The 25799-nt window shown below is 36.3% G+C and overlaps 1 protein-coding gene and 1 pseudogene across 11 annotated transcripts in view; both read right to left on the minus strand.

Moving 5' to 3' along the window:
- The window catches only part of TENM4 (teneurin transmembrane protein 4), a 2941751-nt gene that overhangs the window by 2099214 nt on the left and 816738 nt on the right, over nt 1-25799 (minus strand). The window lies entirely within an intron of this gene.
- On the minus strand, nt 2163-24670 carry LOC112865764 (ELL-associated factor 2 pseudogene; annotated as a pseudogene).

The following is a 25799-nucleotide window of genomic DNA, read 5'->3' on the forward strand; positions in this document are numbered from 1 at the left end:
TAACATCATGCTTTCTAGCTTGGGAGTATTTTACAGAGACTACCTATGCAACCCACTAATATCATGTCAGATAGGGCTAAACATCTAGATCCACTGTGGAAGAAATGGTACCTGATCCAATTGGGGAACAAGGTATAAGAAAACATGAGGCCAAGAAAGAGCTATACAAGTCAAACTGGAAATCTGCTTCTTTTCCCAGTGCCAAGGTCCCGGTATTGAACAAGGAGCTTAAAACAAGACAACACAGGCAAATATGCAAGTAATTTACCACCACCATAATACCAACATATAGGAATAACTGGGGAAAAGCAAAAAGTCCAGGATTTTACTGTAAAAAACAAAACAAAACAAAAAACAAACTGGTATGTCCTGAATTCTTCATTCTTAGTATTAGACTCAGTCTCCTGAAGTAGAGAGCGGCTTGGGTTACAGACATAAATACAATACATATAATAGATATGGCAAATTAGGTAAGGTTAAAAGCTACTTCTTGCTGCCTACTGACCCTAGGATCTCTTTCTGTTCATTGGTAGAATACCTGAAATTTCCCAAATTCCAGGTTTGTTTGTTTTTTTTTTTTTTAGGAACATTGATAGTTTTCTTAGCATGTAAATATGTGTAGGGAACAGAGCCATAGAAAGACATAAAGAGTAGAATGCTAGAGCTGTAATGAATTTAATAAATAATCTCACTCCAAAACTCATTTTAGGCATAGAAAAACTGAGGACCAAATAATAAAATGGGATTGTCTAACGTGTAAAGGTTCTGACATTAGGGCAATTGAAATTGATTTATTACCAACTAAATAACAGATACTGTGTTAGGCAAGGTCATTGCTGTTATCTCACTTAATCCTTAGCATGACTCTGCAATTAGGGTTTTGTATCTTCATTTTACAAATGAGAAAGATGAAGTTTGGGAGTTTCAACCAGTTTTCTTCAGATTGTACAGTTACTGAGTAACGGGAGATCCAGCAGTCATATTCAAGCTTAGGTTTAAAGCAAAGCCAATAGTATAGATCTAATTTATCAAGGTTTTGCAGAGCTGTCAATAAGCACAGTTTAGGTCATATCCTTTCCAAAATTCTTAAATAACAGTCTACTTTAGTTAAATATAAGCAAAATTTTATCATCCAATTTTGAATTGTATTGTTTCTATTCTCAAAGTGATTTTTTTTTTCTCTTCCAAGAGGGCTTCTTTCTTCCTTTGGGCTGAGGTTTCATCTGTGTCTAGGAAGGGTTCTGGCCATTATAATAAAAATCTACTTTTGCACTGGCTCAATTTGCTATGCATTGAGTGCTAAAATGGTAAAAGTAGCACCTCCACCTCTGGTATCTTAATATCCATCATTCTGCCCTCCTCACTCATGAACCAGAGAGAAGTCTGTCAAAAATATTGAGGCTATCAAGTATGGTTTTCTATTTCTCTCTTCTTTTATGGAGCTTTTTATTTTCCACCCTCACTGCCCTGATGCTTAACATAATCTCCAATCTTCAGAATGAGTCATCTGCCCATTACTGAAGCTCAGCCACTTGTACTGTAAAATGGATCAGGTGCTACAGGAAAGCACCCAAAAAGCACAGATGAATAGCAACATAGATAGCTACAGGTTGACAAGGGCCCTATAAGGTGAGTCAGAAACTAGCATTTTTTTGAGGACATGCTGTGTTGTATACTTTACATACTAGTACTACTAAATTTACTAAATTTATGTGTACACTAAATTTATGTGTACTTTACATAATACATACTACTAAATTTAGCTTATTAGTTTCTCATAAGCAACACTATCAGGAAGATCATTTCTATTGGGCTCTTACTATGTACCACACACTATTACAAATGCCAAACAGGAACGTACTTGTTCAGTTTTAAATAGTACTAACAGCTTTAACAACAACAACAATAGGGCAGCAATCTTCAAAACTGCCCAAATTCCAAATTCAATTAGTTTGTAGTAGCAGCATATAACACTTTTCCTTCTTGAACTTTGTTTCCAAGTGAGAGCAAACTTTAAAATCCTATTTAACTTTAGGTTGGGTTTTATATTACCTGGAATGAGTGTTAATCTGGATTATCGTCTAAAAGACAAAGGCAAGAGTTGTTAGTGGCAGTCACAAGAGATCAAAGAAAGCGAACAATCCAAGGAGGTTTAATGTTATTTATTCCAACAACACTTTCCTTCCTGATTTGCAGACAGTGACACCGAAGAGAAAAGTGCTGTGGTTCAGACTACATCGCTGGTTAACAGCAGAATCAGTGTTCAAAGTCAGTCCTCTTGTTTCCCATACCCGCAGCCCTTCCACAATAATGCAAGTTACAGTCTCCAGGAATGTGGAAACACTGCCTCTGTCAATTACAGAAAACTATCAAACGAAACCGAAACCCAAACATGCAAAATCTATTTAGTTTAAAGAGACCCTACTTAACTATACTAAGAGCTACTTCGTTTTGGGTAACTATTCAATGACAGCATCCTGAATGACAGGATGCCTCCCTACTGTCTATAGCCAAATGTCAAAATTCTGTATTTTAGAAGTCCCTTAACTATCTGATCTTTGCTTACCTCCTAGTCTCACACTACTATGGCTTTTCACCTCAAAATAAATATGCTGGTCTCGAAATCATTCAACCCAACCTCCAGCTGGTCTTCTCCTTACATATTCCTCTCCTGCTCCATGCACACACACTGACTGAATCCAGAAATTGCACTTTTACATGCAAATGATTTGTTGTCTTAAATATTTATGTCTATTTATAATTTATATACCTTTAAATAAATATATATAATTAATGTGTATAAATATATATTTACATTCTTTAAAAAAATTTTTTAAATGCTTATTTTTGAGAGAGAGAGAGAGAGAGAGAGAGAGAGAGAGAGAGGGCGTGTGTGTGTGAATGGGGGAGGGACAGAGAGAGAGACACACAGAACCTGAAGCAGGCTCCGGGCTCTGAGCTGTCAGCCCAGAGCCGAACACAGGGCTTGAACCCACAAACCACAAGATCATGACCTGAGCCAAAGTCAGACGCTTACCCAACTGAGCCACCCAGGCACCTCTATTTACATTCCTATAAAGATATACATACATATGTATAAATATTCCAGGTATCCGGTGTATCCTCCCTATGACCTGTGTTAGAGCTGTGCTCATCAATGTTCATTTAGTGAACAGATGAATTTGGCATCAGGACACACAATATAAAAAATTCAATGAGATAATTTCATCCAACTATAATTCCCTATCCTATCGTGTAGCATCTTGTCCTCCATAGAAATTCCTTCTCCCTAATGGATATGGGAAAGAATCCCCAAAGTTAGAGATATACACATAATGCAAAAGAATCTCTATATTCTTTCTATTTCTTGCTATCCTAAGTGATGCCAAGTGTCAGAAAATATATGCAGCAGTCTCCCAAAGTAAATGCAGGTTTCTGAGAAAGCTCTATTTTCTTGGGAGTACTTAAAATCAATTTTTTTATATAAGCAAAGGAAGACTGCAGCTCTTGCCACTAAAATTCAAAGTGCTATACACATTGTAGAGTGAAACCCAGGAAGATTCAGAGAGAATCTAATCTAGCACAGTGCAAGCGATAGACAATGTTATTTCCAACAAATTAATTTAATTGGTTCTACAATAGCAAGAGAAAGTAGCTTTGTGCATTTAGGTGTTCCCTTGGGTGCAGAGCTGAAAGTGGCTCAGAGAATACACAGGAAATCTACTGTAAATCAAATGTTCTTACGGAACTCCGTCCTTACCATGTTACCTAATTGCAATACAATTTTACATCCACATGACTAGTGCTGTTTTATTACTTCTTTAAAAGAATACGTGTAAAATGCACTTGATTAAACACGCCCTCCTATAATATGTTAGGAGAATTTACGTTAATAGGGCACAATATCAACTAACTGATATGATTAAAAAATCTTATGTACATAATTTGGAAATGTCAAATAAGTTTACCTAAACTATAGCAATTTCTTTTGCAATTTAAAGAATATGGAATGGGATGCTTGGGTGGTTCAAACGGTTAAGTGTCCAACTTCGGCTCAGGTCATCATCTCACGGTTCATGAGTTCGAGCCCTGCATCAGGCTCTGACAGCTCAGAGCCTGAAGTCTGCTTTAGATTCTGTGTCTCCTTCTTTCTCTGTTCCTCCCCCACTTGCTGTCTCTCTCTCTCAAAAAATAAATAAACATCAAAAAAAATTAAAGAATATGGAAGAGCTTAAGAAGTTATGTTATCATGAAAGCTCTTGATTACAGCAGGAACTAAGGTTTTCTTTTTACTTATCAGCATTTTAAAAATATTTTCTATAACAAACTTATGCTACTTCTGAAATTAAAAAAACACTTACTATTTTTAAATGTTTTAAGTGCTTTGAAAGAGGAAAGTTTAAGGTACACCAGAAACTAGAAGGAGACAACTGTCAGATGCATTGAGTAAAGGCTTTAAGAAATGTCACCAGCTAGAACTCCAGATAGAGGAAATACTATCCCACGTAGAAGCAATAGTGTTAGCAAACATCCAATGTTATATATGTGAGTGACTTAATGAACAAAGCTGCGTAAAGTAACTGTTTTTGTAAAAGCAAATAATGTAGGTATACTTGAGAAAATGACATAAAAGTGCTTTATAAAACTAATATCTTTAAAAAAACCCTATTTGAATATCTTTAAAGTAGGCGTTCTGCTTTCTACGTTCATATATGCTAATGAATCTGAAGTAACCTGTGAGGGAAGCAATATTTTATCTATTTTACAGATAAAGAAATAATACAGAGGTTATAAGGATTTATTCTCTCATTCATTCAAAACTTTTTATTGGAAACCTACACTGTGCCAGGCAGTGTTTTGAGTGCTGGAGAATCAGAAAGAAAGAAAACCCAATAGGCACTGCCTTTATGGGAGAGGCCCTGTCCAGTGGGAGAAAGTTTCAAGGGTGGGATCTAGAATTGGCATCTCTAACCAGTTTCCAGGTTATATGTTTCTGCTTACCTGGGGATCACACCTAGGCAACAAAGGAAAAGCCCATTTGGTGAAACCTAACGAACAATGAGAACAGAGAGCGAGATAAGATGAAAGAGGCAGACTGGGACTTAATGGATTATGGTAACAATTTGGAATTTTATCTTTGAGGAGAGTCATTAAAAGCTGGTAAGGGAGGTTTAGGCAGTTGGCCATAGGATAAGATTAGTATTTTTAAGAACTGTTACTTGAGCTGTGGTCTGGAGAGTGGACTGGAGAGGGGCAAGGTCAGATGCTGAGAAAACAATGAAGAGACTATGCCAGAGCTGAGAAATGATGGTGGCTTAGACTAAATAAAGTAAGAACAACAGAGATGGAAAAAGTGAGCAGGTGTGACTTAACCTAATTTCTATAGCTAGTAAATGGTAGATGTAATGTTCGAAGTAAAATTTTCTGACTGCATATTTGGTGCTCTACCCAATTGCTATTAAATATGTCCAGACTGGAAGCAGCAGCAGCTGAGAACTTGTTGGAAATGCAGAATCTCAGGCTTCACCTGAGACCTGCTAAAGCAGAATCTGCACTCTAAGAAGATTGCCAGGTGTTTCACATTAACATTAAAATACTCTACCATAAAACAGCCACTTTACATCTTACAAATTTAGAAAATGTATGCTTTTGAGTAGCAGAATTTGTGAAAGAAATTCAACTTCTCTTCCAAAGACGGTCTAGAATTTTTTTATAGGACACACATACTAATAAAAAAAAAAAAAACATGTTGCAGATATACATAGATAATGAATTCATTGATAATCGTATAACTTAAAATTCAAAACAAGATTTTACTTAATGACTATAATCTCTATCAAATTAAAAGTTTCTGGGTTTGATTTATTTTTCTATTCATACCTGAGATATACTTACAAGAAAGGGAAATGATTTATTGAACAATTTCACTAAATCTAAAAATTTCTTTATGAAATTAGCATAGCTGACAGTGTCAGAATAATAATGTCGGGGCAAGTAAACTTTGGGGATGAAAGATTTATTTATTCCTTTAAATATTGGCAACTTAAAGTTTACAACTATTCAATTTTTTTATATATATAAAGGAATAAAACAGTAGACAATCTCCAACTTTCGTATCATGGTAAATGTTCACAAGCTGAACAAAATATTCACAGATTCTAATAGGTGTTCCATTCCCAATATGTTAAAACCAATTACAGAATCTCTAATGGCAGCTCATCTTTTAGGTACGTTGTTTAATGCATATTTCTAGCACTGTGCACTTTAGTTTTATCCTTTTCCTTTATAATTGAACACACAGTTGATTGGGCTTAAGGCCAGTGAATGCCTGATAGAGGCTAAAGTTGAGGCAAGCCTAATGATCTCCATCTTGCCTTAATTATATTGAGTTTATGAAACCTATGCTTCTCCTCACCACTCTCAGCAATTTCATTTTTATCTGTTTCATCCATTTGTATAAAGTAATAAAGGCAAAGTGAATAAAATATTAAAATATTTCCACAAATGGATATTACTTTACAAGCAAAGGTGGTGATGCATATGAACCGAACTTCTGGCTTATAGGTGGAGCCATTGTCAGATGGATTGAAGTGCCCTTCCTAAACTGATAAAGTTTGAAGTTGATAAAGAAAAATGATTTAGGGGGTCTCAATGTACAATGCATGAAAATGCAGGATGTACAACATTTGATTGAATAAAACTCAATAACTATTAACTACCTGTCTGTAGCTTAATTTATTTCAAGAAATTAGTATTGAGGGTCCGTTTTGTAGCTAATTGGTATTGAGACACTATGTTGGTAATAGGATATACCTTGGCCTCCAATAGATACAGTTACGAGGAGGAAAAAATGGAACATATTCACAAGTGATTGTATTATATTCACACATTTGAAAGAAATCTGAAAAGGCACTGAAGAGAAAGTAACATTTTAAGACCTTGGATTTCAATAGGTAGAAATACAGAAGTACATGCATTTCAAATAAGCAAACTCTAATGAACAATAATTTTAAGGTAGAAAAACAGTGGATTCGTGATAAAATAGAAAGTAGAAAAACTGTGGACTATAAGATAATTACAGCTAACATTTATTAAATATTTTGCCATTCCCTCTTCTATAAATCACTGTATTTAATCTTCACAACAACCCTAAAGGGTATTTTACCTTTTCCATTTTACAGATAAAGAAGTTATAGCTAAGCAACATACAATAACTTGCCCAAGGTCATATAGCTAGTATACGGGGCAGGAGGAACTGGATCATTGTCTATAAAACTGGAAAGTCTACATTATCCCATGTCCTTACTAAACAACACTCATGGCATGCATATCGGGAAGTAGTACGAAATAGGGCTAGAATGATTAATTTCTAGCTTTGAAATTCCCTGATTATTCTGAGTTATTTATATAAGTGATATTGTAAGACTTATGGTAAGGCATCATTATCTCTATCCTTCTTGACTCATCCTGTATCCCCAACTGTTTCCTTTACTGCATTTTTCACAGTGTAGTACATTTATCAAATACATGATTCTTCTAAACTACTCTATGGGTATAAACAGTTTCATTTATGTTCATATCTTCAATATGGCTAGGTCAGGCATCATGTAGCATAGATTAGGTAGTCACTCAATAAACAAATAAGTGGAATCTAAAGAGGAATGAAATTATCCTTTTGAAATATTGAAATACTGTGTCATTACTTTCATAAAGATTACTCCCGAGTGGAAAAATGCTGATATTATCATAAAAGAATCCCCCTGCATTTAGGATGTCATATCTCTATCTGTTAATAATTATAGGTTCTGAGAAGCAAGATAATATGGTGATCATCAACAACATATTTATGAGTAGGGGTTGCAAATTCTGTATGAAATCACCACATAGCAGCCTACACTCTAATTTGAAAAATCAATTCCCAGCTGTCTTTTAAAATTCACATAGGAACATAAAGTGTGAAAATTAAATAGAAAATCAAAAAACAACCTTTTATAATCAGGAGGCAAAGTTAGCAAATAACTACTATTTATCAAAGTGATTTACGTACTTTATTAATCCCAAAGTGGTTAACATTACAAACATTCTGACAATTTATTTTCCGTTAGGATGAAAACATACGTATTCATGGATGTGCTGAAGCTGAACTATTAACAGCTTCATTCTTTTCCCTTTAGGATTTCACACAAACTCTCTCCTGTAGCCTTCATATTGTACCACATCCAAGAGAAGATCCTGTTATAATCATGGCTGTTTGGTATTCTGAGAACTAATTATCTTGGCTAGAATCTAGAATACATCTTAAATACTAAACTGTCTTGAAAGTGAAGACTGTCTGAGCCAGATCTAATTACCTGAGAAAACAACAGTACCTTCAGTTGAGCCACCCTGACTGACATACCTTTGTAAGACAGTAACTAGTTAACTACTGTGGAGCCAGCAGCACAAAAGCAATTGAACCTAACGTGGCTTAAGATTTTGAAAGCAGAAACTCATATGATCCAATCCCCTCCTATCTCCACTGAATTCACAGGCATCTCTAAACCTGATTCACTTTGTAGTATTTATACTTATTTATTTTTTACAAGAAACTATTACAGTTTGCACTATTTTTGTCTTCATTTTACATATGAAGCATAGACTGTACAGGGAATTGGCCTAAATAACACAGCGGCATGGAAATTCCAACTCAGGCAGTAAGGTACTATATACATCTGAAACACCTTACCTACTGATACTCCTATGTGTACCACAAGCATCACCAGTGCCATTTTTCCCATGACAACTACAATAATCACTATTGACTGTGATAGCTACTTTTTTTCTCTGAGCCTATATGAATTTTTACTAAAACACATTTGTCAAATTAGCTACTCTTTAAATAAGCATTTCTTATATGCCAAGCATCATGTTTTGTTTGGTCTTTATTTATTTTGAGAGAGAGAGAGAATGCAAATGAGCAGGGGAGGGGCAGAGAGAGAGGAGAGAGAGGGGATCCCAAGGAGGTTCCACACTGTCAGTGTGGAGCTTGACACAGGGCTCAGACTTGCGAACCCTGAGATCAAGACCTGAGCAGAAACCAAGAGCCACCTAGGTGCCCCTCCAGGCATCATGTTAATGACTTTACCAGCATTAAATTATTGATCCCTTAAGAAGGCATTATTATCCTCAAGTAACAGATAAAACTGAGACTCAGGGAACTTCAGTAACCAAGATTATGGAGCTAGTAAGTTCATGGCCAAGAGTCAAATAAAGATCCTTCTGATTCCAAAGATGGGCTCTTAGTGTCCAGATGAGCCTTACCTTGCTTTACCTCAGTAGTTCTCAAAGACAGACTATAATACTCCCTAGATAGCATTTAGAAACGTGGGGGTATTTTTGATTGTCCCAAAGTACTTAAGACAGGGATGCTAAACATCTTTCAATGTGCTAGAATGTCCTTCAAAACGAATAACTGTCCCATCACCAAAATGTCAACAGTGCCCTCTTTGAGAAGGACTAAATGATCACTTCTTTTCTCATGACAGAGATGCTTCTCATGTTGGACATTAGCTAATGTATTGTCAAACAACTGTTGCCATCTTTGTATCTAGAAGGGCTCAATGAAATGGTAAAGGTTCTCTGATGTGGAGTTACACCTGCACATGGTAGTGACTTTTTTCAGGTCATAAAGCAGTTCTCATTTATGTCCCTCTAAGAATAGGATCCTTTATAATTTTAAATAGTAAATGAGGACAGCTGACATGTAAATAATGCAACTCAGCCCTTTGATCCCCTTTGAGTAATGCAAATTAATTCTGATAACTGTCTAAATCAAATACTCAGTGAGAGAGATATGACACTGTTCTGGCAGATGATGCAGAAATTATTTGCTGTTGGTGATGGTGGTGGTGACGGTGGTTTGTTCTTTCACTTACAGATATTCTGATAGGCAATCTATTTTTCCATCTGCACCTGTTGCAGCCAACAAAGGTGTTGATACAAAACAACAGCTTGAATATCTGACTATATCCCTTTTAACTCTCTCTCTCTATTTTTTTTTCTTTTTTTTTCTTGTCCTACAAAGATTAGTGGTTTAATGATTCTCTCAAATGTTATTAAATGTAAACAAAAAAAGGTTTGGGAAGAGGAATAATATCATGGTGACAACTAAGAGGCCAGAGATTAGCAGTGGATTGGTCTTTCTTTTCAAAGGATACTTTAGCTGCCTCATAAAGTGAGAAATATGCTTAGATCTCTTCAGGTTGGTTTCTTTTGTAAGTTAAAGGCAGGATATGCTTTGCTTTTGCTGGAAAATAATAGAATGAAAGATAAAGAAGTGATAGCAGTTTGCCATAAGATAACTTACAGAGTGGGTTTCTTTCAGTTACCATGTTAATCAACCTCAGGGGATTGAGGTGCATTTCTCAGCAGCCATCATATTCAGAAGAACGCTGAAGAGTTCAAAGTAGCCATTTCACAGAAGAAGAAAATGAGGTTCAGAAAGTTAAATGCCACCACCTCCCTCCCCCCACCCCCCACCCCGCAAGGTTTCAGATCCAGTGAAGGTCAAAGTAATGATTCTAACCCAGGACAATCTATTCCCAAGGCTTGTGTCTACATCACAGGCCAGCACTGAGTTACCAAGCTCAGTGAGCAAAGGAGTGGTAAGAATGCCCTATGGCTTGTATACGGTCTCAATATTGTCAGCAAACATTCAAATACCATATTTATTTGTGCTTTATAATACTGTCAGGAAGAGGTCAGGGAATAAAGAATTACTTTTCTGGCAGACAGTGAAGATAAGAGATATGAAGGGAATGTTCCAATGTCATACAGCCAAAAAGTGGTAGAGCCCTGATTAGAGAGTTAAGAAGCTGACATTAAATGATGCTCTCCAGTACAACAAATATCACCTCTCCAAGAGATGAAGCTGATGTGTAGAGCCTCAAAAATGCATTTATATTTACAAATAAGACTATCTCTCTAACTAAGGAAAAGGTTTTATTTAGCAAAGCAAGTCTTGTGAATATCTATACAATGGTGTTTAGCCATGTTAATTGTTAATTAATGCATCATAAATTTTCAACAGATGTGGTAGTATGGGTGAAGTGACATCCTTTTCTTGGCCAAAATTTATCCTCAAGAAAACAATATAAATGCTCAAGACCTTAGCTTCCTCATATATAAAAGACAAGATTATGGCAAAGCAATTTTGTTCACAACCTAAGAGTAAGAATTAAAAAGAATTATAAAATATTTGGTGAATTTTGGATGGTCATATTTGTATGACTTATTTAGACTCCTATTTCTCTCATTTTCTGCCAAACCTTTTAATACTAGACTAGCACATAAATTACATACATACATATACGTGTATTCAGGCACATGTGCCTGCATGCATGCGCGCGCACACACACACACACACACACACACACACACACACACACACACTTTAGTGATCCTGTTTATAAAATGTATAAATACCATGTTTTACTAATTTGATATTAAAATACAGAATTCAAGCAATAGTAACATTTTAATGAATGTTTCTTAAATTTTATTTGTTATTAAAAAATTATTGAGAGGATAAGACAATCTTACACTAAATGTGGGTTTTTCTTTGGGAAATGAAAGCTAGAATGCGAATATTGCTATACTTTGAGTTAAAAGCTACAATTAATAGAATGGCAATTTTGCATTAGTCAAAACTACACATTGAGAATAACTGTATGATTTCTTTAGCATATCTTTTTCAGAAAGGAAAATTATTGAGATAGTTCTTCTTGGAATTCTCCACCCCATCTCTCACTGGTTGTTTTTAATTTTCATTTTTTTTTCAATGTTTATTTATTTTTGGGACAGAGAGAGACAGAGCATGAACGGGGGAGGGGCAGAGAGAGAGGGAGACACAGAATCGGAAACAGGCTCCAGGCTCCGAGCCATCAGCCCAGAGCCTGACGCGGGGCTCGAACTCACGGACCGCGAGATCGTGACCTGGCTGAAGTCGGACGCTTAACCGACTGCGCCACCCAGGCGCCCCTATTTTCATTTTTTTAAAAGAGAGAGAGGGAGTGTGAGCAGGGGAGGGACAGAAGGAGAGGGAGAGAGAATCTTAAACAGGCTTCACGCCTTGCACAGAGCCCAAATGCAGGCTTGCATCTCAGGACCACGACTTCACGACCTGAGCCAAAATCAAGAGTCAGATGCTCAGTTGGTTTACTGAGCCACCCAGGTGCCCCAAACTGGGTTTTAAGAAGGGGATAATAAGCTCTTTGAGGATAAACACCTGATTCTGATTTAACAGCTTTGGGAAAGAGTAGTAAGAAGCTCGTCCTTCTCAGATAGGTTGAAATGGGAGAAACACTATAAATAGCATGCGGAGATTTGAACACAGAGCTCCCGCTTCTTCAGTAGGAATTTTCTACATATTGTTGGAAAGAAATCTTGAGACTCATACATTGGCCTTCAGCACTTTCTAGAATTTGAGCAAGGTGACTCATGCAATTAGCTTAGGACCAGGAGAAACCAAGAGAAAGTATGTGGGGACTTGTAATAACTTGTTTCACCTGGGAAGAAGGAACAGCGTGGGTAGAAGGACGATAGTTTCCTTTTGTTCTAGTTGATAGATGGGCCTTAAAGAATTTAAATACTTAAAGAGCTCAGTACTACAGAATATTCATCTGTAAGTGAGTTAATGGGATTTCTAAAAGGTTATAAATTATCCCAACTAGCCCACATAGGTCATTCTGCAGGAAACTCCAATACATCAGGAAACAACAAGTTCAACAACATGTATGAAACCCATACCGATTTTTACCTACTCACAGAGGGTGAGTGATTGACTAACCCATATTCACGATTATGGGTGCAGCAATGAGGTGGAGCCAGGGTGGAGGGAGGAGTGTCATATGTAGAACAGTAAACGATACAGAATATCTGTGTCAAGAATAGTGCATTCGGGGTGCCTGGGTGGCTCAGTCAGTGAAGCATCCAACTGTTGATCTCAGCTCAGGTCATGATCTCACAGTTCATGAGTTTGAGCTTCACCTAGGGCTCTGTGCTGAAAATGTGGGGCCTGTTTAGGATTCTGTCTCTCCCTCTCTCTGCCCCTCCCCTGCTCATGTGCTCTCTTTCTCCCTCTGTCTCTCAAAATAAATAAACCTAAAAAAAAAAAAGAGTACAATTAAAAAAAATGGATAGTGCACTCAATCTCTGTTCAAGTTCACACAGAAGAAAATGAGATTGAATTTTAACATTTAGAGCATCTACTTATGGAGCCAGGAGACATATCTAACTTATATCTAACTTGAGCGCTAGGCATCATTCTCCCCGTTTCTGTAAACGAGAAAACTGAGGCTAAGACATCAAATAACTTGTTCAAGGACTCATACGTAGTAAGGGGTAGAGCAGAGTTTTATGGAAACCTGACTCTAAAACCTAGGTTATTGATCCTCATGTAGCACTGAGCTGAAAAGAAGGTCAGCAATATAGAAGAAATGACAGTAGACATGTTGATATTTTAATGAATAAGGCCTAAGATTTCCCTGCTTGAGATAGTTTATCACTAGTCCTAACTAGAACTATACAATCTGTGCTGCACAGTAAGGCAGGTCCCAGTGCCCCTATGGCTACTGAGGACCTGAAATGTGGCTCATCAGATATGCTGCAAGTATAAAATGCACATCAGATTCTGAAAATATACTATGAAAAGAATTTGCAGTAATAATTTATATTTATGTTGAAGTAATAATATTGTGTATATATTTATTGAGTTGAATTTTATTATAGTGAATTTTACCTATTTCTTTTAACTTTTTAAAAATGCACCTACTAGAAAATGTAATTTTACATATGTGGGTCACCTTATTGGGTATAACTGGTGCAGATCCTGAAAGAACAGAGATAAGATACTTTTGGCCTTTGAGGATATTGTCTTTTTTTTTTTTTTTTCCAAATTGGAAAATGACTTGAGGATGTGGCTGTTGCTGAGCTTCTGTTTTAAAAACAAGAGCTTTCTTTGTTGCTGTGCCATGGTGAGACCATCAGCCTGAGAGCTGGGCCCTAGAAAAGACAAGTTCACTCCCCCTCCTCTTAACTAAGAATCCTTTTTAAAAAGTTAGTTTCCAAATCTGCCTAAGTATTTCATTTCAAAAGTGAAAATAATAATATCAACCCCAAGTTACTCTTATGGAAATTAAACAAGATAATCCATGCCAAGTGCCCAGTTTGGACACTCCTGAAAAAGAATGAAGTCTTGCCACGTGTAAAACATGGATGATAATAATAGAGGGCATTATGCTAAGGGCAGCAAGTCAAAGAAAGACAAATACCACATGCTTTCACTTATATGTGTAATCTATAAAGAACAGAGCAAACAAAACAGAAGAAGATTTCTAGGTACAGAGAACTATCTGGTGGTTGCCAGAAGAGAGGGGTTGGGTGCTGGGTGAAATGTGTGATGGGTATTAAAAGGTACAGACTTCCAGTTATAAAATAAGTAAGTCACAGGGATATAATGTACAACATAGGGAATACAGTCAGTGTGTTTGGTGACAGATGGTGGCTAGATTTATTACGGTGATCACTTCATAATATATATAAATTTTGAATCACTATGTTATATACCTGAATATAATATAATATTATATGTCAACTACAGTTAAAAAAAGAAAAGTTCTATAATTTTATAATGAGATACTGTCAATAGCTCCTCTCTTATATTCTTGATGAGGTACTTTTTTTCTTTTTTTTTCCCCCCTACATGTATAATGTCTCTTTGAATTAATTCACTTAATAAAAAATTGAATAATGCTCAGAAGTCCACTAAAAGAGTAACTTTAACAGGTCACTGAAAGCTTATTTTATATCCCTCTGAGAATACCCTAATATTTACTTAATATTCAAAGATGATACACCTCTTTCTAAAACGATAGAGACCATACTTTGTACAAGATGATGGTACCATTATCTTAGATTCATTTGAGAAACTGAGTTCATATGAATGTTCCATATCACTGTGGTCTTCATATTCATCTGTCACTGTCAATAGTGATTTCTCTGACTTGCTGCCCTTAGCATAATGCCCTCTATTATTATCCATGTTTTACAAATGGCAAGATTTCATTCTTTTCTTGGCTAAGGAATATTCCATTGCAATATTTCATTGTGTATATGTGTATTATATATGTGTGCGTGTGTATATGTATCTTTATCCATTTCCTATCAATGGGACATTTAGGTTGCTTTCATATGTTGGCTATTGTAAATAATGCTTCAGTGAACACAGGGGTGCACCTATCTTTTCTAATTAGTATTTTCATTTTCTTCAGATAAATTTCCAGAAATAAAATTGCTGGATCATAGAGTAGTTATACTTTTAATTGAGGAACTTCCATATTGTTTTCTATAATTGCTGTACCAATTTACATTCTCACCAACAGTGCAGGAGGGTTCCCTTTTGTCCACATCCTTGCCAGCACTAATTTCCTGTATTTTTATAATACCCATTCTTACAGGTGTGAAGTGATATTTCGTTTTTGATTTGCTTTTCCTTGATGATGAGTGACATTGAGCATCTCTTCATGTTTCTGTTCGCCTTCTTTATGTCTTTGGAGAAATGTCTATTCAGGTTCTCTGCCCATTTTTTTTTATATTTTTTTAATGTTTATTTTTGAGAGAGAGAGAGAGAGAGAGAGAGAGAGAGAAACAGAGCATGAGCAGGGGAGGGGCAGACAGAGAGGGAGACACAGAACCCAAAGTAGGCTCCAGGCTCTGAGCTGTCAGCACAGAGCCCAATATGGGGCTTGAATCCATGAACAGTGAGATCATGATCTGAGCCAAAATCTGTCGCTCAACCAACTGAACCACACAGGCGCCCCACCTCTGCCCATCTTTAATTGGACTGTTTGTTTGTTTGTTTGTTTAGATATATCTCTATCTCTATCATTACCTACCTACCTACCTACATACCCACCTACATACCTACCTACCTACCTACCTACCTATTTTGAGTTGTGCAAGTTCTTTATACATTTTGGAAACTAACCCCTTATCATACATATCATTTACAAATATCTTCTCCCATTCAGGAGACTGCCTTTCTGTTTTGTGGATGATTTCCTTTGCTGTCCAAAAGATTTGAGTTTGAAGCAGTCCCTTTGGTTTATTTTTGCTTTCGTTGTTCTTGCCTCAGGAACAGACCCAAAAAACTATAGCAAAGACCTATCTCAAAGAGCTTACTGTCTTTGTTTTCTTCCAGGAGTTTTATGATTTCCAATCTTACAATTAAATTTTTAAGCCTAAAATGGTAGAACTTTTAAAGTGCATATTCGGGGGCGCCTGGGTGGCGCAGTCGGTTAAACGTCCGACTTCAGCCAGGTCACGATCTCGCGGTCTGTGAGTTCGAGCCCCGCGTCGGGCTCTGGGCTGATGGCTCAGAGCCTGGAGCCTGTTTCCGATTCTGTGTCTCCCTCTCTCTCTGCCCCTCCCCCGTTCATGCTCTGTCTCTCTCTGTCCCAAAAATAAAAAAATAAAAACGTTGAAAAAATAAAGTGCATATTCGTTTGAAACTTACTTAACATTTATTTTATGCTAGGCACTTCTCTCCTGGATTATCTTATTAGGTCCTCTTGTTCTCAAACCAACCTATAAGGTAGGGATTTTTACCCCTATTGTGAACATAAGGAAACTGAAGTTTAGAGGACAGAAATAATTTGTCAAGTTGGCAAAGCAAATTAAATAGTAGAAAATGGACACATCAGCCCATTATTTCTGATCCTCTCCCTATAACAAACATTGATTAAGTGGGTGGGGCCTACATTGTATTAGTGTTTAAAATGGAATCCCAGATACTATTCACTACTTTAAGGAGCCTTCCTTCACTAAATGCCACTGCGTTTGAAAACTGCTCCTTGACAACTGCCTCTAGAGAATTAAGAACATCTGCCTTAGAGGAAAGAAATACAGTTTTGGAAGATACATAATCAAATATGGTCTCTCTGCCTAAAGTCTTGGCATTTCTTCACTCATGTGCCTCAGGATTAACTATAAAATGTATGTACGCACTGTATATAAAATATATGTTTAAAAATCTGTAAAATTTGATCTTATGTCACCCACCCACATATTTTAAAACTCTGTATGTCTAAGGGAAAAGTAAAACATCTATCAACACCCTCCTATCTTTCTCTCCTACCCCACACACAGGTACAGGGACACATAGGACATATATATCTTTGGTCAACTTACACTACATCTCAGCTTTAACACCACTTTCTCCAAGAATTCTATCCTTCCAAGTAAGAATTTATTCCTGTCCTGTACGTTCCTTGAAGTTCTTTTATCTAACCTTTATAACCTTGTATTTTAAATGTATGCTTATTGGCCTGTTCCTGATGAACTGTAACATATAAACAGCAATGGATTCTACTTTTGTGTTGCCTCAAGTATTTATAAGTTGGGGGAGGACTCAAATAAATATCATCCAAAATAAGAAATAGAAAATCAAAGTCACATGTTAACATTTATTTAAAATGAGAAAATAGGGGTGCCTGAATGGCTCAGTTGTTTAAGCATCCAACTCTTGATTTCTGCTCAGGTCATGATCTCACAATTAGTGAGTTTAAGCCACCGTGTTGGGCTCTGCCCTGATAGTATGGAATCAGCTTGAGATTCTCTCTCTCCCTCTTTCTCTGCCTCTCTCTCTGCCCCTGCCCCACTCACATATGTGTGTGCTCTCTCTCTCTCTCTCTCAAAATGAACTTTAAAAAAATAAAATGAGAAAATAAATCACATCAAAATAAAATACTGAAAGTTGACAAATAGTACAAATATCCTATACACAGAGAAATAACATTATAGTTTTACCAATCAATCAATCAATCAGCCTAACATCTTTCTCCCTTTCTCCTCCCCCCAACCCTTGTCTCTACACACACACACACACACACACACACACACACACACACACACACACAACTTCTGGGTCTAACCATTTCAATTCTAATTGTTCTTCCACCATCCACATCATTCCAGCGTGCGGCACCACTAGACAACTTTATACTGTGTAACAGTTTATAGATAGGCACCTTTTGATCATGGAACCCAGTGAGGTGGCAGAGTGGGCAGTAGGATTTCTACATACCATTTCTCACCTGGGGTGACTAGTCCTAAATTAATATACACAGAACTAACTGTGAGCCACATGTATCTGTGCTACTACATGCTAACCATATGCTAACTATACATATGCAGTACGTATGTTTGTAAGTATGTGTATATGTATGTTTCTATCTATCTACTTCTCAACACCAACTACCCTTTGCTGGATCTCCAAAATGTCCTGACAGTTCCAATGCTACTCTTCTTGGGAAAAGTGTGTAGTAGGAAAGCTGGGGTATAAAGAGATAGAGGTTCTTATCAGTGCATTAAAATTAAACAGATGGATTTTGCAACCTCTCTAAAATACATGACCATGTGAACATACTGCCAAAGCCAGGGCTTTGGAAGGGCCTGTATATATGCTTCAACTTATTATGCATACAATAAATCCACTTTTGAATATGAAAGAAGAAGCATGTGTCTTTTGTTACTTTTGAATCCCTTTTTCCTAGTCCTGTGCCTGAAATATAGTAGGCCCTCAAAATATATTAAGTGAATGATTAAATTTAATCATAATAGTTTTAGTCACATCTTCATAACTCATGGGTTGCTTTGTAAAAGAATTTAAAATAAAACAGGGGAGTTGTTAGTCCAGCTTAAGATGCTCCCATAACAGGATTCCCATAACAGGGAGTTGTTATGCCCAGCTTAGGAAACAGCAACAAGCTTCATCTGGTGCTATGCATATTAAAAGCACATTATTATTATTATTATTATTATTATTATTATTAATTATCATCATCATAAATATTGTAATTATACCCCTGTGTATCCTTAAGGTACTTCTTTCCTCTCTATGATTAAGAGACAGTGGAGAACCTAGCTTTTGAAATACTTTTTCACAAAGAATTTATAATATCAGAGACATGAAAGAAAAGATCACGAAGGGTACATTAAGTTCAAGGGAGTTATACTTGCCAAAGGAGAATGGATGAACAAACTCTGATATACTCATACAATACAATTACTACTCCAGAAATAAAAAGGAATAAACTACCCATGTATGCTATAATATGGATAAATCTTCAAATAGTTATGCTGAGGTGAAATAAGTTAGACAATATGCTGTATGATTCCATTTATATAAAATTATAGAAAATTATAGAATCTATAAAATTATAGAAAATGGAAATGAATTATGATAGAAAGCAGACCAGGTGTTGTGAGGATGGGACACCAAGGGTTGGGAAGAAATAATAGGCAAGAGGAAACTTTTGGGGGTGATGGATGTGCTCATTATCTTGATTGTAGTGATGGTGTCATGGATATATACATACATCAAAACTATGAAAGCATATGCTTTAAATATGTACAGTTCATTATGTATCAATTAGACATCAACAAAGATGTTAAAAAGTTAAAGGAGTACATATGTATTGTTGCCTTTCCAAAATAAAAAAAAAAAAAAGGAATCAGCATTATATAGCACAGGCCCTTGAGAGGGTAGACCCAGATACATCCCAGATGTGTCCTCATTTGGCTAGATTTGTACGTCTCCTTATATAAATCTTTAGATTGCTTCACCAATTCCTGAGCCTCCTCAAAGATTTATAAAGGGTAATATTTAGTAGAACATCCTTATCAGCAATTCTAAAGAATCCCTATTTCTAGAGTGTGCTCAAGGCCAAGAGGGATTTGACAAAGCAAATAATAGCCTATGTAATGAAAGAGAAATTCTTCTTCTAAAACAAACGCACGGCTTTCTAAGACAAATGGATTAGTCCCATTGTATTAGAGCAAACTTTTTACACATATGACACAAGGTCATTTTAAGTGAAGGAATACTTGTTTGTAGCAGAAGACCAAACTTAATATTGGATTCATCTTAAAGGACATTCCATCTATTTATTAAATACCATGATGTTTGCACTGGACATTTCTGCAAAATTGACTTTACTAGTTAAGGAGAGGCTTTTATATAAATAGTCTGTGCCCCAAAGATACTGGAGTCTCCTCTGCCTCATTTTTACTCCATGTGGAATGTTTCTTGAATGAGTATACAAAGAAATGTTAGTAAATATGAAACATTAAAATGAATACAGCTTGGCTTATTCATTTCATCTAATTTCCTTTTGGAAAAAAAATGAAAAAAAAATTTCAAGATGACAGGAGACAGTCATGGCCAAGACAGGCAAGCTGCATATTCTAAAACATCTGCTTTTATCTATATAATAATTGTTTCAATGTTATAATAATCCCACATCATAGGTAAGACAGGTATCAATCTTCGCATTTTATTTTAAAAATAAAGGTCTCTCTGGGGCACCTGGGTGGCTCAGTTGGTTAAGGGTCCGACTTCAGCTCAGGTCATGATCTCTTGGTCTGTGAATTCAAGCCCCACGTCAGGCTCTGTGCTGACAGCTCAGAGTCTGGAGCCTCCTTCCGATCCTGTGTCTCCCTCTGTCTCCCTCTCTCTGTGCCCCTCCCCTGCTCATGCTGTCTCTCTTCATCTTTCAAAACTGAATAAATGTTAAAATTTTTTTTTCAAAAAGGTCTCTCATAAATTTATATTTTCATTGACTTCACTTTAAAAAAAAACAGAGAAAGTCTTCCTTCAGTCTCTCCTGTTCTCTCTCATCTTCAGTCTGATCTTCTGCACCTTTAGTTTTTCCTATGCTTATATAGACAGGTGTAGACATTTGAGTGTTTCAATTCCTATGCCACCCGTGACTTTTTTACTGCTCCCCCAACACATTGTAATTTCAGGGCTTATTCTGGGCCTTTGCTTAAACACTGACTGGTTCCAGTTCTTATGGTACTGTGTCTCCAATGCTAAATTGCTCTTTTCTATGGATTTTCTGATCCCTTCCTTAGATTTAATTACTTCCCCTAAAGATACGTATAAACAGCTCTTAATACATATTGTTTCCCTTGCCCTTTAAACACACATGCTTTTTAAATGAAATTATTGTATGATAGGTATCATTTACATATATTTTTCTCTTTAACTAGACTGTGAGCTTCTTCATGCTGAACTAAATATGATCTGCAGTTGTTAAGAATTTTCTAGAGTCAGGGAGACCTGTGGTTTGAATGCTATCTCTAATGCATCTAGGACAAGTTTTAGACAAGTTACTTTCTTAATGTCATCTTATTTTTTTATATGTGAAATATAAATCATGACACCTGGTTTAACAGGATATGTTAAAGAACATATAATGAAGTACTGTATGTAAGGCATGCCTGGTACATAATGTATGTTCAACAAACGATAACTAATGTCATTGATGTTTTATTGCTATTATTGCTTTTACAGTGACAGATGACACTCAGGAAATCAAGATGTGTTTTTGAAGAGCTTTCAGTTATTCTCCAGGTGGTAACTCCTTGCAGATTTTCAGGGAGAAGAATATTACAGAGATCACGGGACAATATTCCTCAAAGCAAACTGACCCTCACAAACATATTGGTGTGATACGACAGAGGTTGCTATAGTGCAAATGAAGAGAACCGCAGCCACAATAAGCCATCTGGGGTCTTCTGAGACATCCAGCTCATAGGAGATAATGAAAACATACATCACCCGTAACCTTTTAGGCCAACTGGGCTATTGAACATAACAGGACATAATGGCTTTCCTGATGTGTCAGAAATTCTCCACTCCTGCCTACAGGTAGTTCATCAAATCGTTCTATGCTTATTGCTTCAATCTGCATTTAGCTTTAATATGCCCTATATGCCTGAATCTTTTCTCCCAAAACCTTCAAGGCCCCAGGAAATTATTGCTCCCGAATGCCATACTCACTAAGTGACAAAGACCCTGAAAGTTGAAAATCGAGCCTGCTACACTACAGAAATAAAAAGGAGAGAAGTCATGTTAAAAATAAACAGTTTCAAAGATTTCATGAAAAAAAGTCAATGCAATTTGCAACTTCATTTGTTCTAGTGACAAGCTGATAAAATGTTGGTGGTACAAATGCATCAGAAAATTTGACACAAATTGAAAGTGACTACACATTCCATTATCCCAAACTCCCTTGGTAATGGAAAATGATTTTTAAAGACAGTTTCTAATATGTCATAGATGTACGAGGCTGCCTATGGGAAATAATACCCTTGATTATCAGGAAAGATAAGCATTCAAAAGAAGGCAAGGGCTGCAGTGATTCTGTGATTGAAGCTTTACTACCCCGATTATTGGCTATGCAAAGAACTTCACTAAGAATACTAAAATATACAAAGAAAATTGTTATCAATGAAATACACTTAAAAATTGGGGTATGGAAATAACTCATGAGTCATTACCAGAAAAGTCAGTGTAGTTAGTCAATAATTAAAGCTTGCCATGTTCAGTTGGTTCAGTGCCCAACTCTTGATTTCAGCTCAGGTCACAGTCTCACGATCATGACATGGAGACCCAGATCAGGCTCCATGCTAAGCATGGAACCTGCTTAAGTTTCTGTCTCTCTCCCTCTGCTCCTCTCCCCCGCTCATGCGCACTCTCTCTCTAAAATAAAACAAACAAAACAAAGCTTGCCAAGGTATGTATTACAATTTTTCTAGAAGAGTGTTAACATGTATTTAAAATGGCATTCTATTCATTGAAAACAGTTACTTAAAAATACTAAAAATAATGCACACCAAATTAAATTTTCTCTAGAAACTTTTGAAATAAAAGTATAGTTGGAATTTACTATATGGTCTTTTGAATTTATTTCATTTTTTTTATAATATGGCTTTGTAACATTAGTATGTTGTATCATATGCAAAAAATGATTATACAATCAAAGAACCTAGATTCATGATAGTTGGAGAAGGTATAGGATACTAAATATTTATACTAATACAATAACATTATATCAAAGTACTGATTTTCTTTATTTTACAGGGAGAATTGATCTCAGAAATTAAGGGCTCTTCCTAAGGCCACACAACTAGTAAGTGATAAAAGGGGGTTTGAATTTAAGTCCATTTTACCTGAAAGACTCGACTATTTCTCCTATGCTATTTTTTTCCAATACATTCTGATCCTGAATTTTAATTAATTCTGAATATACTTTGTTTCATCCTTGATAATCATATATTAATGCAGAAAACAGCTTCCAACTCATCAATATGAAAAAAAATCACTCAATTCATTTCAAAATATTTACTGAAAAGTTATTAGTTCCTAAGTATCATGCTCAGTAGCCATTCACCAATAGCCATTATATGACAACAGACAACAGTAGTAGTTTGAACAATTTCAGTTTCAAGTAAAAGAAACCCAGTCCAAACTGACTTAAGCAGCACACAGAAATTTATTGCCAGGACACTGGTGATTTTCCCATAAATGAAGGAAAAACTACAAGGGCCAGAGAAGCTTTGGGTCTCTAAGAGATTGGGCTTGAACTGTTTCTCATCATGACTCTCCCCATCTCTCACTTTTACTTCTGTTAAGGCGTTGGCTTCATTTACTCAGGTGTTGGGGTTAGGTTGAGAAGAGAGAGGCTCACACTTCCTTGCATCTGCTGTATGCAGGGCTCCATATGTGCCCGGTGCCATTTTTTTTTTTGTTGTTGTTGTTGTTGTTCTGAATCAAATTTAATTTCTTTTATTATCAAAAGTTAAGAGACACTTTCTTCAGTCTTAGAAATTTTTACTCTTAGTATAAAATAAATTATCCCACGTCTTACACGTTTTATATATATATATATATATATATATATATATATACATATATAGCTGAAAGTTTCTTCCATCATCACTGTCACTTCCTGATTCATTCAGCTGCAAATCATTTCTTAAAGTACTCATCAGAAGGCCACTGTTCTCATGAGATTTATTCAGGCCAGCATCCATATCAGGAATCCTGCACTGTGGCATGGCAGACATGACAGGATGTCCTGAGATACAAGTTCCTGGCTCAGAAGGAGAGGATCTGTACTCTTCATTGTCTGAGTCACTGGAACTATCCTCACTACCTGAAGATGATGAACTGTTAGAATCAGATGAACTATCACCACTACTTATGTAGTCCATTAGACTAGCTTCTGCTTTCAGTTCTCTTTCAAAATCTTCCATTGGAGATGCTAGGACATTCCATCTTCAGAAGGGCAATGTTTTATAAGATTGGGAGTCCTAGCTAAATTCTGCATTTGTTGCTTCTGTTGCTCTATATGATACGTATGCAATATGATATATGTGATAACAGACATGGCCTCTCTAGCTCTGAAGCACACCGTGACAATCTGAAATGTGAGAAAGTTTCCTGCAGCTTAGCACATAAAAACAACAGGGAAGGATTCTAACTGGCCAGCTACATTCACATAATGATCCATTACCAATCTTTGGCCAAGGTGATGCAGCATTATGGTTCTTTAGGCTTGGGGTGCAAGGCCACCTCCATCATCTGGAAGATGGGTGCTTTGGTTGGGAGCTCCACAAGAATTATAGGATTGCAGTGGAAGAAGAGCAGTTTCCTAAAGAACGAGGCCAGGGAAGTGCAACAAGTTGAAGATTAGGAAAGCATAGTATGTTATCAGAATTAGCAGACATCAAATATACACTGGCTAACATTTGTCAAACATGTACTACATGACAGGTAATATTCTGAACATATTACATGTATTATATTATTTAATCTTCACAATAACATAAGAAAGGGGTTTTATATATATATATATATATATATATGTATATATATATATACACACACACACACACATACATATATATATACATACATATATACACACACACACACACACACACACACACACACACACACACACATACACACACATACACATTGTTTTAAAAGTTTGTTGATTTTCAGAGAAAGCAAGCAAGCGGGAGGCAGGGAAGAGAGAGAGAGGGAGAGAGAGAGAGACAGGGATCCGCATTGTCAGTGTGGAGCCATACTCGGGGCTCAAGAACCTTGAGATACTGAGCCAAAATCAAGAGTTGGATGCCTAACCGACTAAGTTATCCAGGTGCCCCAGAAATAGGTTATATTTTTCTCTCCAATAAAGATTACCAAATTAAGGCTTAGAGAAATTAAATCAATTGCTCCAAAAGGTATGGCAGTACTTGAAAGGGCTGGACTGAAAATAATGTCTGATGTAGCTCTTATAACCATTCCATTCCACTTCCAGGTGTGCAGCATTTTTTTTCTTTTGTTACCCATTACTACATACAGCATGAATTGCAGGTCTTGGGCATCCATCTTTGTGAATATTTTAGTTTATTAATATCTTTAAAATATATTTAGAAGCAAACTGCATGTATCAGATAAATCTATAAAACAAAATGAGGAATATCACACTCATAATTTGGATCTTTGTTATTTTAGGGAACCCACTGAACTAATTTAAAACGAATAGTAACATCAACACGGGTAATCCTATTTATACTTTGAGCCAAATATAATGTTTCAAACCCTTGTCAATAGCCTCTTGCCAAAGCAGATGTTCGGCTCTTTTTTAAATTAAACACTTGACAGTTTCTACTTTTATCCCCTCTGCTTATTTTGTATGTATTCATTCCTGGGTTGAATTTTTCTCTTGACCTTGTTCACCAATCCCAGCAAATGTTATGCTGAAACATCTCTTTCATTCACTGCATTATTAAACTACTTACCGCATTAGAAACTATACATTATCTATCTGATGTTATTCAATGTCTGTTTCTCCACTAGATGATAAACTGTCTGTGTCAGGTATTGTGTCTACTTTATTCAT

The sequence above is a fragment of the Puma concolor genome, chromosome D1, assembly GCF_028749965.1.
Source record: "Puma concolor isolate L17-30 chromosome D1, mPumCon1.1.hap2, whole genome shotgun sequence".
In the NCBI taxonomy this organism is placed as follows: domain Eukaryota; kingdom Metazoa; phylum Chordata; class Mammalia; order Carnivora; family Felidae; genus Puma; species Puma concolor.